General features: G+C 35.5%; 1 protein-coding gene across 2 annotated transcripts in view; it reads right to left on the minus strand.

Annotated features, from left to right (window-relative positions):
* The window catches only part of LOC109095028 (metabotropic glutamate receptor 4-like), a 157,384-nt gene extending 136,224 nt beyond the window's left edge, over positions 1 to 21,160 (minus strand). For both annotated transcript variants that reach the window (XM_042758816.1, XM_042758817.1), the window contains exon 1: positions 20,761 to 21,160. The gene's annotated coding sequence lies outside the window, so the exon portion shown is untranslated. The remainder of the gene's footprint in view (positions 1 to 20,760) is intronic.
* Between the last annotated feature and the right edge of the window lie 588 nt (positions 21,161 to 21,748).

The raw sequence follows: 21,748 nt of genomic DNA on the forward strand, positions 1-21,748 counted from the left end.
TCAAAGCCTCGCAGCTTCGTTGCCCAATCCTGCTGGGCTTTTCAGTTGCTGTTTTTAATTTTTCCAGACTCCCCAGCGCTTCATTCAGAGAGCCACCCCTGAGGAAGCCATGAGTCCAGCTGAACAGTGAGAGGTGTAACTCGGAACATCATCACCTTGTCAGGGGAAATATGAGATAGGAGAGGCGCTTTTGTTTTTGTTTTTTGTTTTTTGTTTTTTTGGGGTGGTCAGGGCACATTGGAGCTGACCGATGCTCCCCTGACTGAGCTATTAAATAAAAGGGATAGTTCACTTAAAAATGAAAATTCTGTCATCAATCAACCAAGAAATTGGATCCAATCTGTTTTTTTATTTATTTTTTTATCACCCTGAGGGGCTCCATAACTTACTGTTGTTCCAAACCTGTATGACATTCTTCTGTGTAACAGAAACAGTTCTTCAAAATATCTTCTGTGGAAATAAAATCGACATGAGGGAGAATCAAGGATTCATTTTGAGGTTAACTATACCTTTAAGGCTTCTCCGCATCATTATTTTGTTATATTCATAAGTCAACGATCACCACAGATTAAAAGTCGAAAGAATTCATCATTCTGAAACATGTTTCATGAGCTAATATTTCATAAGCCAATAAAAGTGCTTAAAAATGAAAGCAACTGCCAAGGTGAAGTGGTGATATTATGCATCCTTACCAAGAAATCTGAAATTGAATTAAATTTTGATGACGAGTCCTGCTCTGTTTCTAGTCAAAAGGACTTAGAATCTACTCGTTGTGCAGTCCAAACCTTCAACACCCATTAGTCTTTGTGCTGCACATCATTGGTGACAGAGATTTTCCTGTACCACGGTGTTGCTGCCCACGCAGGGCTGGTTCCTCAAGCCCTCTGAGGCCATCAAAGGTTGGACCTCTGGAGACGACTGCTCCCACTCTAGCTGTGCCAGTAACTGCCTCCGTTTCGCTCCAGTTCCCCGGCTGTCTTGCTCCTACAGGCCTGTATGAGGGGGTTACTATAATGCCAGCTGACATTCTGACAAGCATGTGATTGTTGGGAGTATACGGGGAAGGAGGAGGGCGCACACTCGCTCTCTCTCTCTCTTGTCGGGACCTTTACAAGTCTTTTAAAAGCCTGAAGAAATGTTTGGTGATGAATGCAAGCCTCAGAAATGGCCAAAAGTGCTGACATGGCAGGGCTGGAACAATGGAAGCTTGGCTGGATTCCTGGAACGTGACAGCTTCTGCAGTTACACCTGGTGACTCATGCGCTCCTATTGCTTTAAGCAGTCACTGTCATCTGCGTTAAATACAACAGTAATCTATAGATATTTAATCATCTTTAATGATCATTTTGCTAGTCTGTTTAGTATTCTGTGCAGCTGAAAGTTCTAGTAGAACCTTCGGGTTTTAAAGCTGTGTGCACACCATTTCTGTGGCACTGTGTAAACATTGTGTTATTTATCTGAACATGCTGACAACATAACACTGACTCTTCGGACAGGATTTCTGAAACTCAAATTTCTTAATCTGTGGTCTCAATTCAAAGAAACACTTAAATAAACACAATAAGGCCAACTGTATCATATTCATTGTATTATATTTTGTAGTAAGTAAAAGTAGAATTCTAAAGTGTCCAACTTCATAGTGCATGTGTCTTTTTGCTGCAAAATCTTTATTATATTGCTGCAAAAAAATTAGTTAAATAAATGTAAGAATAATTTTAATATTGTTAGCAACATTTCAAGATGAATATTTACCGGACTGAAGCAACTTAGGTTTGATTTATTATATATTTTGCCATTTTAAATATATTAATAGTAATTGTAATAATTATTGGGAGATTTAAAGTGACAACTGATATTTATTTGCATCATGTGTTATAAAAAATTATTTTACACTAGCTATCAGAATTATAAATAATAACATCTGCACCAAGTTGCATATTTTTGAGGGCCTCTGAATAAATTTGTTTTGTTTTTTCTTTCCTCTTTGACTGTGAGCTTCATATTTTCCTTATCATACTACATAAGCCAAAATTATTTTTGACTATTATATCATGACAGGTTTTACGTGGATAAGTTTGAAATAATAAATAAATAGTTTTCAAAAAGAACATATTGTTTAAAAAAGATTGTCAAATGTGAGTCATATTCAGAATTAATGTCATTACCTACACCTGTGATTACACTGCTAAGTAATCTAAGTAGTGTGATACTGTGGGGAACTGATTTCATATATCTAAAAAAAAAAAAAAAAAAAAATGGCTCTGAAAATTTTTTTCTGACAGTGGTTCTAGCAGCATGTTCTTGCAGATGCTGCTTGGTTTGATATTTTTTTATAATTATTAAGTAAAACTTAGGTCTCCAAAAAGTGTACTTTTGGAGGCCACTGTAGGTTTAAATGATTAGTTCAACACTGCAATTTTGACCTAACTTTTAGTGTCAGTGGACCATGATACTGCATGAACAGTGCTAATAAGCTGACATCTCCTGACCTTGTGCTACTGTTTACTGTAGCTACTCGCTGCCTTTTCTGCCCGCAGGCTCTCAACTGCTCACAGTCGCTGCTCTGCTATTGTATTGTCTATTGTGGCTCAGATCCTAAAAAAAGAAAAACATGAGGAGTTTAAAATAATGCTGCCAAGTTCAGGCTGGATCTATGATTCTGAACATGCCAACACCAAAATCAAACACTGTCGAGGGCAACTGGACAGGATCACCAAAGTGTACAATTATTTCTAGAATCATCCAAGAGGCTTAGTTAGCTTATTTTAGGTATGAATTTGAACAGAAGTGTCACACTTATTCAGATTTATGAACCAAGTGAATGTTAAATGTAACTTTCAAAACAAATGTATTCACTTATTTGCAATTAAAGGAATAGTTCATTCAAAACAAAATTAAATTTGTAGAAAACTTACTTACCCTCAGGCCACCCAAGACATAGATGACTTTGTCAACTGCTATCAGAATAGATTTGGAGAAATGTTACATCACATCACTTGCTTATCAATGGATCCTCTGCAGTGAATGGGTGCCATCAAAATGGAAACATCACAATAATCCAAAAATAATCTACAAGACTCCGGTCCATCAATTCATATTTTGTGAAGCGAAAAGCTCCATGTTTAAAAAAATAAAATAAAATCCATCACAAGTCCTGCATTCATATTATTGCTTTCTCAAGTGAAAAAGTTGTCTCATCTGAATCAGGAGAGAAATATGCTCAGATCAAGCACAGTTTAGATGAAAACAGGAAAAAAACAAATGTGTTGGTGGATTTTCAGGGGAAAGGACAAAAGGAGATGAACCTTATCATTTTTCACTGGAGGAAGCATTACTGTGGATTACAGTATGTACTGATATTTTGGCCAGAAGCGACAGTTTAAAGTTAAAACGCCTTCATGATGAATTTTTTAATCACAAATGCACAACTTTTCACTTCATTAGGCATTATTTGATGGTCTGGAGTCTCCAAATCTGTTCTGATGTGGAAATAAACTCATCTACATTTTGGATGGCCCAAGGGTGAGTCAATTTTCAGTTAATGTTCATTTTTGGGTAAACTATTCCCTTAATGGTAATTCTAAGTAAGACATGTCTGTCTAAAATTTACATAGGCAGAAAGCATAAATTTTCTGAATGTGTTTCAAATGAGTACCTTCCACAGCATTGCTATCATTTGCATTTCCTTAAGTCATCATCTACTAGCTCTTATGTGAGCAAAAGTTGTATTTAAGTCCTAAACGCTGTAGCTTTTTTCCTACTGAACACAAAATATGTTAAGTTAAACTTGCTCTTACAATATACAATAACTCGTGTCCCTTACAAGCTGATAAAAATGAAATCAAGACGTCTAAAAATAAAAAAGCAGAAACTCCCACTGGTACCACTTTGACAAAAAAATAAATAAATGGGTGCAAGGCGCCCCTGAATTTGAAGATATTTGACAACTTAACTATAGAAGAAGCTCTTAAAAAGTGCTTAAAGAAAACCTCTCAAAGATATATACAAAAGTAATTGACTAGCAGATTTCACGCAGCATGAATGTTGCTGCTCTGCTCACCACCCTAAAACCTGTAAACTGTATTCTATAGCTCTTATTATCTGGAAAAGTGAGATAAAGAAAATGCCACCCACAGCAACTTTTGGGTGTCCACTTCATTTCAGTTTTTGCAAGAGCCAGAAATACCCAAAGCGGACAAAAGCATATACTTAGAAAAAAAAAAAGAACAGAACAATGCAAAAACCCCTGTGAATGCTAAACGCAGGCAAATATGGCTCTTTTTTAAATTAAATGACATCCATGAAACATTTCCCACTGACCTGAATAGAAAGATGAATTTTCTTTCCATGGTTAATTTTTTTTCCCAGTTTCATTGTACTCTCAGAAAGCTGATGCAGAACTTCCACTGACAGCCTCTTTGTATTTGTGCAGTATATGCACAATGTAATCCACAAGCGTGATGCAACTTGGTTAGAGCAGAATTTCTATTTTGTTTCTCCCAGGCACCAAGATAATCAGCTACAAGATGCAAACTAACCCAAACAGAGAGATACTGATTGACTAAATTCATTTTATGATAACAGCATGTGATCATGTAGGTGTTGCTAAGACCTCAGACCCTCCATGAACTCGACTCTTATTTAGTAATATTTAAAGGTTAAGTGTGTCATTTTTGTGTCACTACTAGAACCACGTGGCATTTCAGTCTGTTTGACTGAGCGCAGGACATCTACACAATACCTGGAGAAAAGCTATCCATTACTATTTCCTTTGATTTCAACAGCAGTTATGAAAGTATGAAGTCTGATATCATGATTGCCGGATGCCACCACAAGAGTGAACACATGCAGTTCCAAGCCCTTCTCTAGCGACCATCCTCAGCTGTGATAGGAAATGTGTAACTCGATTTCATGCTTTTAAGTGCCCTCCAAAAACAATCATGCACTGGTGAAACGTCTACTACAATAAGATATTAGCCATAGAAGTCTGTTGTCATGGCAATATCTGAGGTTATCGGAAATCAAAATTCAAATTACACAAAAGTATTTTTTCTAACAGTGCTTTGGCATGATGGTTTCGATTACAAAATCCCTCAAATTAGGACAATTTTCATGAATTTGGTTTTTCAAACTAAAATTTCAGAACCAATATTATCTATAGCTGTTGGATAAACAAGTAACCACATTAAAGCCACAATTACTTACATTTATACCAGTGTTGTTATTGTTAACTAAACTTTGAAAATTTATTAAAAATGAATAATTATATTATAGTAAATATAATACATTAATTAAAATTTTTGGTAATTGTTTTCAGTAAAGCTGAATTTAAATACTAAATATAAATATTGCAATATTTATATTTAGTATTTTATTTAAAAAAAATATTGGCTTGGAAACTAACTGAAATCATGTTTGAGTTTGAAATTCTAAAATTACTTTAAAAAATACTTAAAAGATACTGAAAAATGAAGATGATGAAGAAAAAATTAAAGCTATAGAAAAAAAATGACAAAAGCACATACAAGTCTTAAAAAACTTATATGAAAAAAAATTAAAATATAAATATAAATATAACTGATATAATATAAATGAAAATATAAAAATAATTCAAAATAGCAATAAAAACTGCAATAGCGAATAAATAATTTTGTATAAATAATTATTGATTTATACAAGAGTCAACAAATGAACTGTTCTCAGGAGATGTTAGATGAGGGAATTTTTCAAATGTTTTTCGATTTTTTTTTTTTTTCATATTTCATTTTTTTTCTTTTTTATATTTGATTTATTTAAATTTCATTTAATAAGTCAATTTATACAATTTATTTATAATAATATTTTTCAGCCAAAACAATGGTTTGATAAATTTCTTTTACCTTTTCAGTCGTGGCCTAATGGTTAGAGAGTCGGACTCCCAATCGAAGGGTTGTGAGTTCTAGTCTCGGGCCGGCAGGAATTGTGGGTGGGGGGAGTGCATGTACAGTTTCTCTCTCCCACCTTCAATACCATGACTTAGGTGCCCTTGAGCAAGGCATCGAACCCCCAACTGCTCCCGGGCGCCGCAGCATAAAAATGGCTGCCCACTGCTCCGGGTGTGGTGTCATCCGGGTGTGTGTTGTTCACTGCTCTGTGTGTGTGCACTTCGGATGGGTTAAATGCAGAGCACGAATTCTGAGTATGGGTCACCATACTTGGCTGAATGTCACTTTCACTTTCACTTTTTCACTTTTACTCTTTAAATATAGCTGTAAAACAATTCTGGTTCTAACTTACACCATACAGTTTGACAAATAAATGTATTCAGTCAGAATAAAGAAAGAGGCCTTTTGGAAGCATACGGTTTAGTTACAGCATTTAACAGCAGGGGATAATGGGGTCATGTTAACCAGCCAAACCCTGACCTCTTGCTTTGAGCACCCATTGCAGGCTGACAGGCACAAAAGCGAAGCAACTTTCAGGCATCGAACTATCTCACATAATGCTGTTTGAACAATACCTGTTTAAGTAATAGTTTTGTGGCACTAAAATTACATAGTTTACTTTTAAACGGCTTCAAAAATACAATAACATTACTTATATTGCTTCAAGTATATGAATAAATGTACGTAGATGGTCGTACTTTGCACTGGAGCTATGGTACACTTTGCACTGGAGCTATGGTACAATGATTTCATTCACGTGGTTACCTACACAATGAGCTCGAGCATTTCCCTGACATTTGCCCAAGTAATAGTTATAAATTGCATATGTGAGAGGTGTCAGACTGCCGCCTTACTGATGTTTCACAACACAGTCAGTGGTCAACCTTGTTTGGAATCCTGCTGAGTGTTTATGCCTGGATATCTCTGGCATGTTATTCATTATATATATTTTTTTCATTGCGCAACAAGTGCCGCCAAATCCGTTTGTCAGTGACAAATGGGAAAGGCTTCCTCAGAGCAGGAGGAAGCAAAGTGCCTGCAGCCATTTTAAGCTCTTCCAAAAGGGAATCAAGACAGTGACTCTGTACACATGACGGCTCAGAAGCCAAAGACACTGGCAAGCCACTGGTATGCATATCCTGACAGGAGGGAAAGTGAAAGAGCGGGTTTTTTTATGGACTAAGATGGTGCTTTTCAATCATCTAAGAGCTGAAGCTACCCCCTCAACACAACAAGAGCATCCCCCGTGGGAAAGACAAAGAGAAAACACCCACGTTGCACAGCCATAAGCTTTCAAACATCACTCATTTTACTGCCTCTCCCCTAGTCTGTGTGTGTGTGTGTGTGTGTGTATCTAATATCCTTGGGGAATTTGCCATTTTACAATTATCACTGTCAGATAGCATGCAGTTGGAGGAGCTGAATACCAAAGGGTAATCCATGTTCTGAAATATGAAAAAAATGCATTAATATGGTAAATTACTTTAGAATTTTCCTATTTGTTGGCTCTGATTTACATTTTATCAAATGTGTATTTTTAATTCAGAATGCATCACCTTCAACTGAAATGCACTTAAACCACACTTGCTTTAAAAAATGGCCATAAAGCACATGTCGACTGTATTACTGTAATCCACGTGGGTAGTGATATGACCCTGGTTATATTTGTAGATAGATGAGGCTCAGCAAATGACAACCAGGATCTCTAAGATCGCAGAAAAATACAATCTGTGGTCAACAAGTTCTTAACTGACTGATCACATTAAAGATATGCATGGTTGTCATTTGTTTATTCTCTTGTATAAATATATACGAGCAAGGTCATAACACGACACTCATGTGCAGTCAGAGTATTTATCTGACATGAAAACAACAAGGATGTCAATTAGAATAACAGCATTAAATAATATTAGATTGATAAGAGGACAAAATGCCATCACTAGAAAATGGCATCATTTATTAACTCAAAAAATCATGATGATGAGCAGCAGCATTTAGAAAAATATGTTTATAAAATTAAATAAAATGTGGCTGTTATATAAACAAACAAATAAATTAATTTAGGATTAACAGCAACATATATACTGTGTATATATATAAATATAAAATATAAATATTGTACAATATAAATAATATATATATATATACTATATAAAATTATACATATATATGTATATGTATATGTATGTATACAGTATGCATATATATACATATATATATATATACACTCTCTTTATCTTTTTATATATATATCTATATATATATATATATATATATATATATATATATATATATATATATATATATATATGATGAACAACAACAATAAATATTTACATTAAATCTAATACATTCTTCATACATTCATATATATGCATATATACATTGTATGTTTCTAAATGTGTCTTGTCTGTCCATAATATTTATAGTTTTTAGTTTAAAAGCTAGCCATAATGCCCATTTTAACAATGTTACTGCTAATGCTAAATTATATCCATAATACACCACACAAAATGACTCCGGTAAGGAGTCTAATAGCATTTTGTTTCCTGTTATTTTGGGGTATTTCCTCCTGGGTTTTGTCATATGTGAGGGAACAGCGTGTGTATTTTTTTCTTTGTATGGTTTTCAAAATTTTCTCAGATTTATCTCTTTCTGTTTTATTGCTTTTGGTTGTGCAGCTCCTCAGGTAATTTGTATTCTTCTGGTTCTTTCTGTTTGTGACTGAAAGAGTGTAAATATATTGTAAGTAACGAAAAGAGATTTGACGTCTCCCCTTGAGTTTTTCCTTTCTTTTGTCTCCTTATGTTTCATATATTCTTATACCGTGTGGACCGAAGCCTGGCCGTGAGAGTGGAATAGTCATATAGTGTTTGCTTTTGTGTAGAAGGTGTGATGACACATTCAGTAAATCCAATGGAAACACTATCACAAGCTCTAGCTGGACGCCTGCAGAATGCAATAGAGGTGAGAGCATTATGCTCATCCTGGTCTCACCTACAGCGCCACGACTCCTTCAACACAGGTCTGACATACTTCTTGGGCCAGGAAAAGATCAGAGAACAGCCCCTGAAGCTGTGCTTCTGCTGAAACACTGATAAACAAAGCAAGAACTGAGTAATATATGCAGTGATGGGATGACGCCCCATGGATGCAACAGCCATCTTCATGTACTGCAGTGCTCGAGAATCAGAGAATACAAATCATTAACTACACACTGTTGCTGAGCAATGTATGGTCTCCAGCAGGTTAGCTAATCTAGTAATGTCTTCAGATACATACAAAACTGAAACATATCTTCAATCAGAGGGATGTTTCCTTGGAAGGATCCCAATAGATCTTAGTTAGGGTAGATATATTATTTAATTTGACACAAATTAAAATGTGTCTGAATGATGCACTGTACAGCTACGTTTTGTCCAATTTTTGTTTCTATCTATCTATATATCTATATATCTTTCTAATTTTAGGATGTATTATAAATTAATACAATATAAATTGTGTTTAATGTGTTCAGGTAAAATAAGAAAGTGAATCTGTATAGTAATACTGTCATTGTGAAAAAAGAAAGATGCTCTTTAAATTTATTATAATTATGTCTAATTTAATGTATAGCATGCATTACAATAAATAAAGAAATAAATAAATGTGCAATGTGTGGGAGGAGATGTTGAGAGAGTTGAGAGACACTGACCTGGATTTGTGGGTGTTAGTATAAGAACAATTTGTAACATTAACATGTATATAATATTAAAAGACAATTTCCTTCCTTTTCCCTTACCATTCTGTGTTAACATATTAGTAGTGAGTGTGTGCGTGTGTGTGTGTGTGCGTGTGTGTGTGTGTGTCTGTGTGTGTGTGTGTGTGTGTGAGAGAGAGAGAGAGAGAGAGATAGAATAGTGGAATATAAGATTTAATGTAGCATTCCTCATAACCAGTCTTCACCATTGGTTTTATGTGCAAATGTAATTTTAAATAATAACTGCTGTAGTAAAAATAGTGATTTGTGTATATGAGTATCTGTGTGCTGTTATGTTGTCTCCGCAAATCTATGGATACTGCATTCATAAAATTTAAATATGAGATACTGAATTTCATGCCTGGGGTAGATGAAATATCATTTCCAGCAACTAAACAGTGTTTTTCATAAAATGATGATGTTATTTTGCAAATCTGAGCCATGTTTCTTACAGAGACCAGCACAATATCATCCATGATACTGTATGTTACTTTTATATCTTCACTATTTCTTCTGAATATATAGAGCTTATATTATAAATGAAACTTAAATGGAATGCTGCAATTAGCATGTCAGCACACTCATGTTACATTTTTGCAGCATCCAAAATGATTTCCCTTTTTTCAAATACAAACCAATCAAATTGATATACACATCACATACTGCGGTGGGAGCTATTTAAAATAGTATAGATACTGAAACATAAAAAATAATTAACAATCATTACCTGACATCAATAATAGTAAAACATATTCTAATTTTAATGATTCTATTCAAGCAATTATTATTACTATTATTATTATTATTAATTCATGGCAATATTGCATGACCTTTCCGGGCTTCTGTATGTGCCACTGTAAATATCCCAAACTGTTTGTGGATACAGAAATTTTCACAGCTCCAGTTTCAGTTGGAGGAAGACAAAAAAAATCAATGGACATTCGGATGTGCTCCAATTTAAATGCTGCCCATTCATTTAGCTCTGATTCAAGAAATCTCTTGCTTTTTCCCACATATTTTTGAGCCTGCCTTCTGCAGATTTGCATGGGAGAAACATGCACGCAGCTTAGAGGGAACACTGATGTACAGCGTGTTCAACGGTGCTGAACGTTCAACCGGCACTACATGGAAAATAAATCTTTCCAAAAAATGTACTTTAGAACCATAGAATCTTAATACAGCAGAACCTATTAAAGGGACTCTACATCTATCCCTCACAAATTCAGTTTCTGTTGCATGAAATTAAAAATGGAGTTTACCCTGACTAAGGTCTACAGAAGTGCATGCACATGCAGAGAGAGAGAGAGGCCTGAGAGAAAATTCATTTTCTTCATTAACATTGGTGAAGCCTTTTTTCTAGTGTATTTTTGTGAATTTTAAGGGTTTTTATAGCAGCTCTGGTGGAGAATTATAGCACAGCCTTTCTCTCTAGGTTGCAGACCATGCATTATTAATTGGGGCAGCTCAAAGTAAATAATTACATCTCATTATTATTGATTGTTGGGTTTATTGTGTGGGGGTGTGTTCTCTATTTTTTTTTTGATGATCCTAAGATGTGGCATTTTTTGTTTTTTTAGATGTTAGGTTTGAAAGAGGCATCTCCTCCCCAACTGGGATTCTGTATTGCGAAATCAGAGAGCGAAAGGGAACAAACTGCTGCTATCAGTACAACGACTGGCATTCGCCATCAGGGCTGGGCTCGCATTCAAGGGCTGCATTCATTATTTTTGTCCCAGCGTCCGCCATTCTGTTACATCTGGCGAATTTGGGAGATTGACTGGGCCTCTGTTGCTCACTTCAAGAAGATAGAGGGAATGCAAAGAAATTTGTTGTAGGTCAGAGGCATGACTAGACTCGACATGAGGGGCTGAGCACACGCTCCATTTTAGACATCAGAGATATAACGTGACTTGACTATCCTAGTTAAATTATGCACTGAGTGTGTTTTTAGCCCTATATTTAATTAGGCTGGTTTAAAAAAAAGAAAAAAAAACATGTCAGCTAATTCTAAAATCAAAATGATGCTGCTTTAATAACCAATATTGATGTATAACAAAAGGGATTTCCTAATTACATTCACCAGATGCCTTTCTGTTACAATAAAATAACACGATTCTGCATCATTCAGATTAGAATCGAGAATGGCATTTAAATTTCAATTTAAGGTTCAGTAACTTAATTTTAACTGAATTTGAAATGAGGTAATGGAATTGCAATAAATCTAAATGCAAGGAAGTAAATTAAAATAAACTGAAATTCAAAGAAATTCTTATATCTAAAACTTTTAACTAGAAGGGTAAGATTTAAATGTTCAAATCTTTGAATGGTTTTAGGCCAAGATTGCAGCTTTTTTTATATTATTATTATTCAGCAGTGACACATCAAATTGACCAAAAGTAACAGTAAAGACTTTTACGTCACACAAATAAATGCTGTTCTTTTGAACTTTCAATTTAAAGAGTCCTAAAAAAAACACATATTACCATTTCCATAAAAATATTAAGCAGCACGACAGTATGCAATAAATCAGCATATTAAAATGATTTCTGAAGGATCCTTAAGAATGAAGTAAAGATTTTTAACTTTGCCATCACCTAAATAAATGACATATTAAAATATATTAAAATAGAAAACACTTATTTTAAAGGTGGCATATCATAAAAAAAATGATTTCTTCCATTTAAGTGCTATAATCGGTTCCCCGGTGCATCTTCCAACCCAGGAAACGTGAAAAAGATTAACCCAGTAACTTTGTTTTGGTAAGCCTTTTTCTGCAAGCGTTTGAAAAAACAAGCGCATCAGATTTCACTCCCTGTGTGACGTGACAAAGGGATCTTATTATAATATCACCGCCCCTCAATCTGCAAGTTTCCAAACACTGTGCCGCCATTCTGTTTTCGCATAATTTGCCACCGTACCAGTTCTAACACCATAGCAAAAGTTCGAGCAAAGCATGCTAACTGTTCTATCTTTAGCTGCACAGATGAGCCCAGACTACTATTTAGAGTCCCAGCCTCAGAGGAGACAAGAGAGCAGTGCATTTATTTATTTATTTACTGTTTATTACACTGCTGCCACACAGATCTAATATAAGCATGCGATTTCTTTACCTGCTGTTTACCTTCACAGACATAACAGACTGTTTTTGTAACTAATGTGTTTTTAACAAACTTTTGTGTATTTGATAATCACAATAAGACATGAAATAGAACTTAGTTTAGTACTCACATGCCATATGGCACCCGCTTTCTGTGCGCATGCTTCAGATGTGTGCGCTCAGAAAACCTTATATCAGAAGTTTAAACTAATGTGGCTTTAAAATGCATGATTTCAGTGCGATAGACATAATCATCAAAACCAAACAGATGTAGTTGTTTTGGGTTTTTTTTTTATCAGAGTATCTTGAGGTACTAGCTGTAAAGGCACAGTCCTATTGTGGAAAAAGGGACGGGGAGCAGCAGCTCATTTGCATTTAAAGAAACAGCCACTAAAACAGAGTGTTTTTCTGCTTCCACTTAAAATAGGCATTTTCAAAATGATATAATAAATTATCTATGGAATTTTTTGAGCTGAATCTTCACAGACACATTCTGGGGACACCCGAGACTAATATTACATATTGTAGAAAGTGGCATAATAGGTCACCATTAAATTGTAATAATATTTCACAATACTGTTGTTTTACTGTATTTTGATCAAATAAATGCAGCCTTTGTGAATAAACAATGTTTGAATTGCAATTCAGTAATTTCCTCTTCCTGTCATTCCAAATTCACACTAATGAAGAGAAAGAGGTCCAAAAATCAAAAATGTTGTACAATCCTGATATAAAGTGAGTAATTAGTGAATATTAAAAACAACATTGGCAAGAGAAAGAAAAAACACTCACTCATTGCCTGCACTTTAGCAAACACTCAAAAGCTGTCAAGTCGTGCTGCTCACTTGCACTGTAAACAGGGAATTAAAATACAGCCAATGGATATAAAATCAGCTTGCTCTTAAAATTGCTGCAGTATATACATATAAAAAGAAAACAATAATTAAAGGCTATAGCACAAAAAGCCAGAACTAGTCATGTTACTGCTAGGTAGGTCAGTGATTTCGTAACAGTCACACTTTGTGGTGACAGATCTTTTCTTCCATTTAAGGGAAGATGCATCAAATGAATTGTGTGAAAAAAATCACTTATCACAACAGTTCAATTACAGCACTAAATGCACAAGTGTGAACGGAGCTTGCTTGTTTTATAAAAGCATACAGTGATGTCCATGTTCCCAGTCACTGCAGATTCACTTCAAATGATGGGCAAGGAGCTGATCATTTTCATTTAACCTCTACATGTGGCCCCTCATCCCCGAAGTCAGAGACAAAAAGGAAATACATAATCTGGCGGCATGAGATAGGAAGGAGAATATGATCCAATTGGCAGTGTCAGGACACGAGTCTTCGGCTGTAAGTCTGCCCCGGCCCAGGATTGAGCATGATGCTGGTGGGCTAGTTAAATGTGCTCATTTCACACACCATTTCACATGAGGCGCTCATATGAGGGTCGGCCGGTCTACGTGACATAGGGGACACAAAGACTCCACAGGACTTTGCGCTGTTGCATTGCTTTGTTGAATATCTTGAAGGAATATGCAGAATGCAGTTGAAATTGCGCTGCTGGATTCATGTGGGCTGGGCTAATAGAGATCTTTGCTGAGGGTAATTCGTGCTATGTGGGTAGCAAGGGCAAAGATCAATATAACAGCACACAATCTCCTCAGGTGGGTTAATGGTGAATTTTACTCCAGAGGCAAAATTACAGCATACAGTCAATCAGATGATGACAAACTACTGTAAAAAAACTGCTATTGACCAAGTAATTCTTATCTTTTGCAATTTTTTATGATGAAATCCAATTTTTGGAATACAAATTGTATTAGGAGTCAAAATGAATGATAAAATGATTTTCAGAATATCTTTATGAATTTCTTAATATGTAGTATGCCCACCTTTTAATTTAAAGGAGTAGTTCACCCAAAAATGAAAATTTGCTGAAAATGTACTCCCCCTCAGGCCATCCGAGATGTAGATGAGTTTGTTTCTTCATCTGGAATTTAGCATTATATCACTTGCTCACCAGTGGATCCTCTGCAGTGAATGGGTGCCTTCAGAATGAGATTCCAAACAGCTGATAAAAGCATTGCAATATTTCATAAGAAATCACATGACTTCAGTCCATAAAGCAATGTCTTGTGAAGTGAAAAGCTGGGTTTGTAAGAAACAAATCCATCATTAGACATTTTTATAAAAAGAGCTGCTTCCAGTTAAATACGAGTCCTCTAGTCATAATATAATATTGTACTGAAAAAAAATGTCTTGTCTGAATCAGGAGAAAAATATGCACTCATCAAGAACCGTTCACAAGTGAAAACAGTTCTAAACAAATTTGTCGGTAGATTTTGATGTGAGAGGTATTGTTATGGTTATATCAGCTGTTTGATTACTTTTAGAATGGGAAAAGATTAATTATGGAGGGTGGATTGGTTTGATATTTATGGGGTGGTAATTTTCTCTTTATCTTTAGTGTTGAGAAAACAAACTGAGCAAATTTTAATTTTTGGGTGAACTATTCCTTTAACAACAGCAGAACGCAAGCTACAGTTATCTACAGTTTTGTGCAAAACCTAATGATCCATGTTGTCCAGCATGAACCGAGAATGTTTCAAAGGGAATGCAGAAGGAATCTGAAAGATAATGTTGAACGTTTTGGTAAAAAAAAGCTCACGATCAAAATCCAAAACTCTCAAAATTATTCAAATCAAAATTATGTGATTATTGATCCAGAAACAGTACAGAATCTGTACTGTTTATAAATATTTTGTCCTCATTTAGTTTTCTTTGCTTTAACTTTGCTAAACCCTAATACATTCCAGGTTTAAGTAATAAAACTCTTAAATTTTCAATGTAATCTCAGACCAGACTTTGAGCCACTGTATACATTCTCATTCATTCGTTTTGATACGCAACTGACATTTTTAAAGTATTTTGATTATACAGATATCATTTCAATCCAGACAATTTAAAATATTTAAAGTGTAGCATATGATTTATTTCCTCTTCTCAATTTGCCCATCATTGGTTTTTCATAAGTCACTGTTCTGCCAAATGACTAATGACCATTTACACATCATTTATCATTATCACTGTGGATACTAAAAATAGCTTTTTTTGCTAAGTCCTAAATCAAGCTCTGAGTGCAGTCGAGCAAACAAAGATGATTTAAGAGAAAATTTGGAAAAAGAGGAGCGCTTCTGAAACGACGCACGTGCCTTGCATCCAGACAGCCATGCAGAAGCAGCCTAATGAGTTGGCTCTCACCAGAGAGGTGGACAATACCCTGCAACCATCGCTCTGAAATAAACCGATTCAGAGCTTGAGCCAGACTACTGAGTTCTCTGTTTCATACAGTCCATTGAGTTCCTCTAGGGGGGGTACGATCTTGTGCCACAGATCCTCTTACCCAAAACACTACATGGCCCATTTGTGGTAATAGAGCACATAGGAACATTTTTGCTGTGTATGTTGTGGATTGAGAAACACTGCCGGGGACGGTGAGGATGCTAGTGCTATGCTCTCCACTTCTTCGAGCAGTTGGCCAGGGTCTCCTAAAGCAGATGGTCTGGAATGAAGACACTCAATATGACCTAATATATCTCATTACACACTCACACAATCGTATACCGAAGCAATTAACTATTAGCTGCAAAGATCTCTTTCTTAATGAATATCTAGATCTTTTTGAGAAAAAGTGCCTAAACATCATTACACCAAGATGAATCTAACTGAGAAGAAAATTGCTTGTTTTAAACTCAATATGAAAAGGCATTTATTCACAAACCTATTTTGTGTGCTTAATGTCACATATTTACGAGCAAAACAGGATATTTGAAGAAATATATATGTGAGATGGGACTTGATGTTATCTACTGAGAAAATATTAGAGTAATTATTAGAGAACAATTCATACCAGGATAGAGAAAAAAATAATGCCTTAACAGCTGTTTGGCTATCCGTTAACATTAACAGATAGCCTATTTTAATATTTTCAGGAACGGAAAATAGTTAGCTAATTTAATTTTCAGAACATTTCCTTTCACTGTTCCTTGCTGGTGGAATGACCTTCCTAACCCTATCCAGTCATACAATTCCCTGACAATTTTCAAGAAACATCTGAATATTGAGAGAAAATTTCAGAACTGCAAGAAATAAACTCAGAATTGTGAGATATAAACACAGAATTCCAAGATATAAACTAAGAATTGAGAGATACTACAGTAACTAGCAATTGCAATTCTGAGAAGAAAAGTCAGAATCGTGAGATATAAAGGGCTGCATCCTGCTGACTTAAAAAAAAAAAATTATTTGTGTTCACTATTATATCCCTCCTCCTTCTAACTTGTACTATTCAGAACAATGTTTGAACATGCTATTGCTAACACTTCTTGTAGTATTGCCTCATGACAAATCATTGTATTCCTCATTTGTAATTCATATTAGATAAAAGCATCTGCTAAATGAATTAATGTAAATTAAAGATTACAAAAGACATTGTTTTTTCTTTGGAAAAATGTGCACTTGTAAATCATGCCCAATAAGACCAGAAACATGTGTTGAGAGCGTAAATTTTTTATTTTAATAACCCGTAAATCACACTATTTTGATTATTTATATTTTTTCTGACAGCAATTTTTGCTGTGAATCTTCACAGCTAACACACTTCTGACTTAAGCTGTCATGCCACAGCTTACATCGCTTTAAATATGCAAGGCTTGTTAATATTTGGGTAATGATCTTAATTTAAATTCTTCCGCGTCACAAGCCTGCATCAGGCACCCAGCCTGTGAAGGCGAGGGCAAGAAATAGAGGTGAAAAAAGGAGAGGGAGAGTCTGCATCTGATAAAGTCATGCCACTCTGAACTGTACTGATGTGAAAAACAGATGTAGGCGATGACCTGGTATAGGCTATCACACTACACTCAATACACTGTCTCCTCTCCTAGCCCTCTGTGCCAGAGGGTGTCATCAGATAATGTGGGCAGAAAATCCATAAGCAGGAGCCTCTGACACGGGACTAAATTGAGTCAGAATGTGTTTTTATGCTTAGTCAGTTGGTTTAAGTAATTAAGTTGCGATATCAGTGGAACTTTCTCAAGCAATGGTTTTTGATCTTAAAGTGGACCGATTATTCACCAGTCAGCGATAATAACTTTAACACGCGCACAGAGGCTGAAAGAAGACATTACTATAATCTTATTCAAATGCATTTAACATTTTTCCCCATCCAAACTCTGATACTCAACGCTCCAGCCCTGAACAGCAGACAACAGATTTAAAAATACAACATTCATAGCAACAGTGATAATGCAAAGACTGAATTCCCACATCACAGTTTGACTTCTGACTTCAGTATGATCCCCTGACTGGTGCATTGGAATAATATAGACCTGCCATTAACCATCCTCAGCAACGTTAAAAAATATACTTATTATCATTTCACATAAAATCCAAAATCCTCTATTTCTTTATCAAGTAAGAGTTCCAATCAAAAAAGAACCATTATTATCCTTTCTGTTTGCATTACGCCAAATCTCCAACATCAATTTTCAATCTGAATTACATTTAATCTGAATCTAAATGCAGTATCATTATCAGTTTTAGCTCATTTCCATTACTCAAAAGTAAACTCAAATTTAACTCAAAGTTATTTAGGTGCTAACAAACAAAGAGCTTTTGGCCTTCCACCAGCAGTTGGTAACTATATAAAGTTGCAAATAATGACAAACATTGACAAACAGATAATTCAAAACATATTGCCCTTAAATAAATTCCTTTCCTAAAGCCCAGGAAGGTGACATTAGGTGAAAGACGAGCATTGTGACTTATTTAGTTTTTTCAGTCTGCTTGTGTTGTCCGCCACTCTCGATGGAGGTAAACAACGTTAACCGACACAGATTCTCAACCCAGAGGAAAACTCAGGGTCAAATGGCATTTACAGAGCAAGAGTCCTAAGAAAACCTATGAATAAAGTATAAAACCTAGCGTTGTTTCCTTTTCTACTGTGCAGAACTTATATGGCGGTGCGTGATCAGACTCAAAATGTACACTTCATCAATAGATGTCATCAAGTGGCTGGAGAGAAGTACAAAATTTGTCACAGGCCAAAAGTTTAGAAGTTGGCATCGCACCAGTTTTCCTGACTTCCCTATCGCCGTGATGGAAAAGTTCATTAGCTCATTCAATTATGTAATAGAGCCATCTTGGCGGAGCCTGAAATCACCAGACCTTAGCATTCCAAGCAAAAGCTCTTTCCATTGCTTTAAAAGCTTCTCTGGACTAATGAAGTCTGGAGAAGTGACTTCATACTGCACTTGGCTATGCATACACAGAGAGACATGCTTCTCTATCATACACCCAGTTTCTACAGCAGCTCCTGATGTTGTCCAACCAGAGGCTACAGAAAACTCTTTTTGCAGTGGCAAAACAGGGAAATACAGTATATATACTCTGTGCTTTATTATCAATGGGTTTGTAGCACTCTCATAAAGACCCAGTGAGTGAGTCATTGCTGCGACAGCCTCTCCATACTACAAAAGTCACTGCACTCCATCACACATTGTTATAGCACATCATGTAGGTGTATGCTTTTGTATTACATAGTTGACTCATTAGATCTGACAATGTGATGTGGATCGGTATTGTGGTACAAAGTTACAAGTCAAGGCATCGAAATGTCCATGCAGCCTTCTGATTGACACCTCCCAACTCATTATTCCTTACAGGTGTTTCATTTAACTTGTCTCTGGCAAATTCCAGTGCCAATTACAGACACATTTAGATTGCAAAAACTATTGTTACTGCCAAAACATCCATTAATGGTATTAAAGCATGTGGAGAAGTTTATACAAACCCATCTAACGTGCTTTCTAAACTAGCCCATCTGGTCCAGATGGCCTCAAGGTTTGACATCTGCAAGGCTGATAAAACTCTTTGCTTCCTCCAGACCTCCACAGGCTATATCTGGGTCAATGACATGATGCATCTATTAAATGATAAAATGATACATTATAATGCATACCATACAAAAATATTTTCTAAAATAAATATAGCTTCGAATTCTGAAGGCAAATTATTTTAATCTTTATTTGTGGTGCTTAAATTAAAAAATGTTTAGGTGGTGTAACTGTACGGAGGTAGTTTTTATATGAAATACGAAAAATATGAAAATGTGTTTGTGTGTGTGTAGAATTAAGTTTATATTTAATTTTATATACATATACATGCATATATATATATATATATATATATACACACACACACAAACACACACATATTTTAATATTAATATCTATAAAAAAAATCTTATACTCCAAATCAAAGTTTAGCTCAAATGTTTAAAAACGTTACATGTATGTGTGTGTGTGTGTGTGTGTGTGTGTGTGTGTATTAAATAGAAAATGTTATGAACTTGCGTCTTTTTTTTTAGATTTCGCCTTTTTATCTCTTAGATTATTATCTCACACTGACCCATCTTCTAAAATCTCACTTCTGTCTGTCAGTCAATATGTCACACATACGGAAATATTATTATCCATTAAAATGTTCTCATTGCGAGGAAGCCCACATATCCAACTTGTAAACATTTTTCCCCCCAGAAAACCTTAATAGAAACATTCAGTCCTGACGATTAGCATATGAATCGTTGATATGCATTCACTCCAAGAGGCGTTGATGCACATCAGTAAAACCTGTTGTTTAGAACAAAGTGATGGGCAGAACTTCCCACTGCTATATTCACAGAGCAATGCAGAAATACGCCATATAAGCACAGAAAAGTCTGATTTGCCAAAGTGCCGCACTACTGGCCAATATGTATGTCGAAGCCATTATCTTCTAATTGTCTCACAAACATCGTGCCTACCTCTATTGTTACGTGGAAACCAACAAATATCGCTATGACATCAGCCAATCAACATCGACGAAATTAATCGAGCGACGCTTTCCCCGCAAGGAATCCGTCAGATGTTCAAAGTTGACCCATTTCCATGCACTTACCTTCTTCTATCTGCCGCCGCTGGTGCCAAACACCTCCAGTATGATCACCTAAACACAGTCGACTGCAGATTTTCGGGTGTCTCGTTAATCACTTGATGTACGATGGCCCCCAATACGACAAACTCCATTCCCCACGTACGGAAATCACACGCAAATCTCCCAAAGCGCGATACCAAGTGGGAAAAGCTGTTGCGCTGTCCACTGAAAGTGGTGCTGAAACGCTCTCGGAGACGAAGTACTTTCCATTTCTCCAAGTCTCCGTGTCCATTCATTCAGTATTGGCAAATGTTGTTCGTCTTGTGTTAGGAGCTCATACCTGAAGAGACAGTACTGCACTGAGCATAACTGGAGAGCAGAGCCGTGCTGAGAAGTAGGCAGTGCTCTTCAGTCGAAACAGTGCGTTCAAACGCCCACATAGCCCACTCTATTTGATCACACACACACACAACGCAGAACATACACTGGCTGATGAAAGAGCTTTCGTTCAGCTTACTAAGAAAGCCTTAACAAAGAATTATTGATTTCTTTAATAAATATATATGCATATGCACGATCTTAAAAGATAAGGATGTTTTTAATAAAGCCTACAGCCCTAGTCAAAAATCCTGCAGGAATTCTCATTACCTTACTATATATGGTATAGATTTATATTTTAAAAGTAAATAAATGGAATTTTACTGTAAAGATTTTATGGTAACAAGCACTGTATAAATGTGATTTCTATGAGTAAAAAGTATGAATTACCTTATAATTTATTGATAAACATATATATCTCATACAATAATTAACATTCCCATAATTCCCTGAAGGACAACAAAGGTATTTAAATAGCTTGAATATGTTGGTATATTAACATTATATAATTTAATATATAGAACTGTAAAATACACAAGCATACTATAACACATTATGTAATGCCTGTGAATATTGTCACTGTAAATTTTTTACAGTAAAATAATGGCAATCATAGCTGCTATTTTACTATTTT

This window comes from Cyprinus carpio, chromosome A6 (assembly GCF_018340385.1).
Source record: "Cyprinus carpio isolate SPL01 chromosome A6, ASM1834038v1, whole genome shotgun sequence".
NCBI lineage: Eukaryota > Metazoa > Chordata > Actinopteri > Cypriniformes > Cyprinidae > Cyprinus > Cyprinus carpio.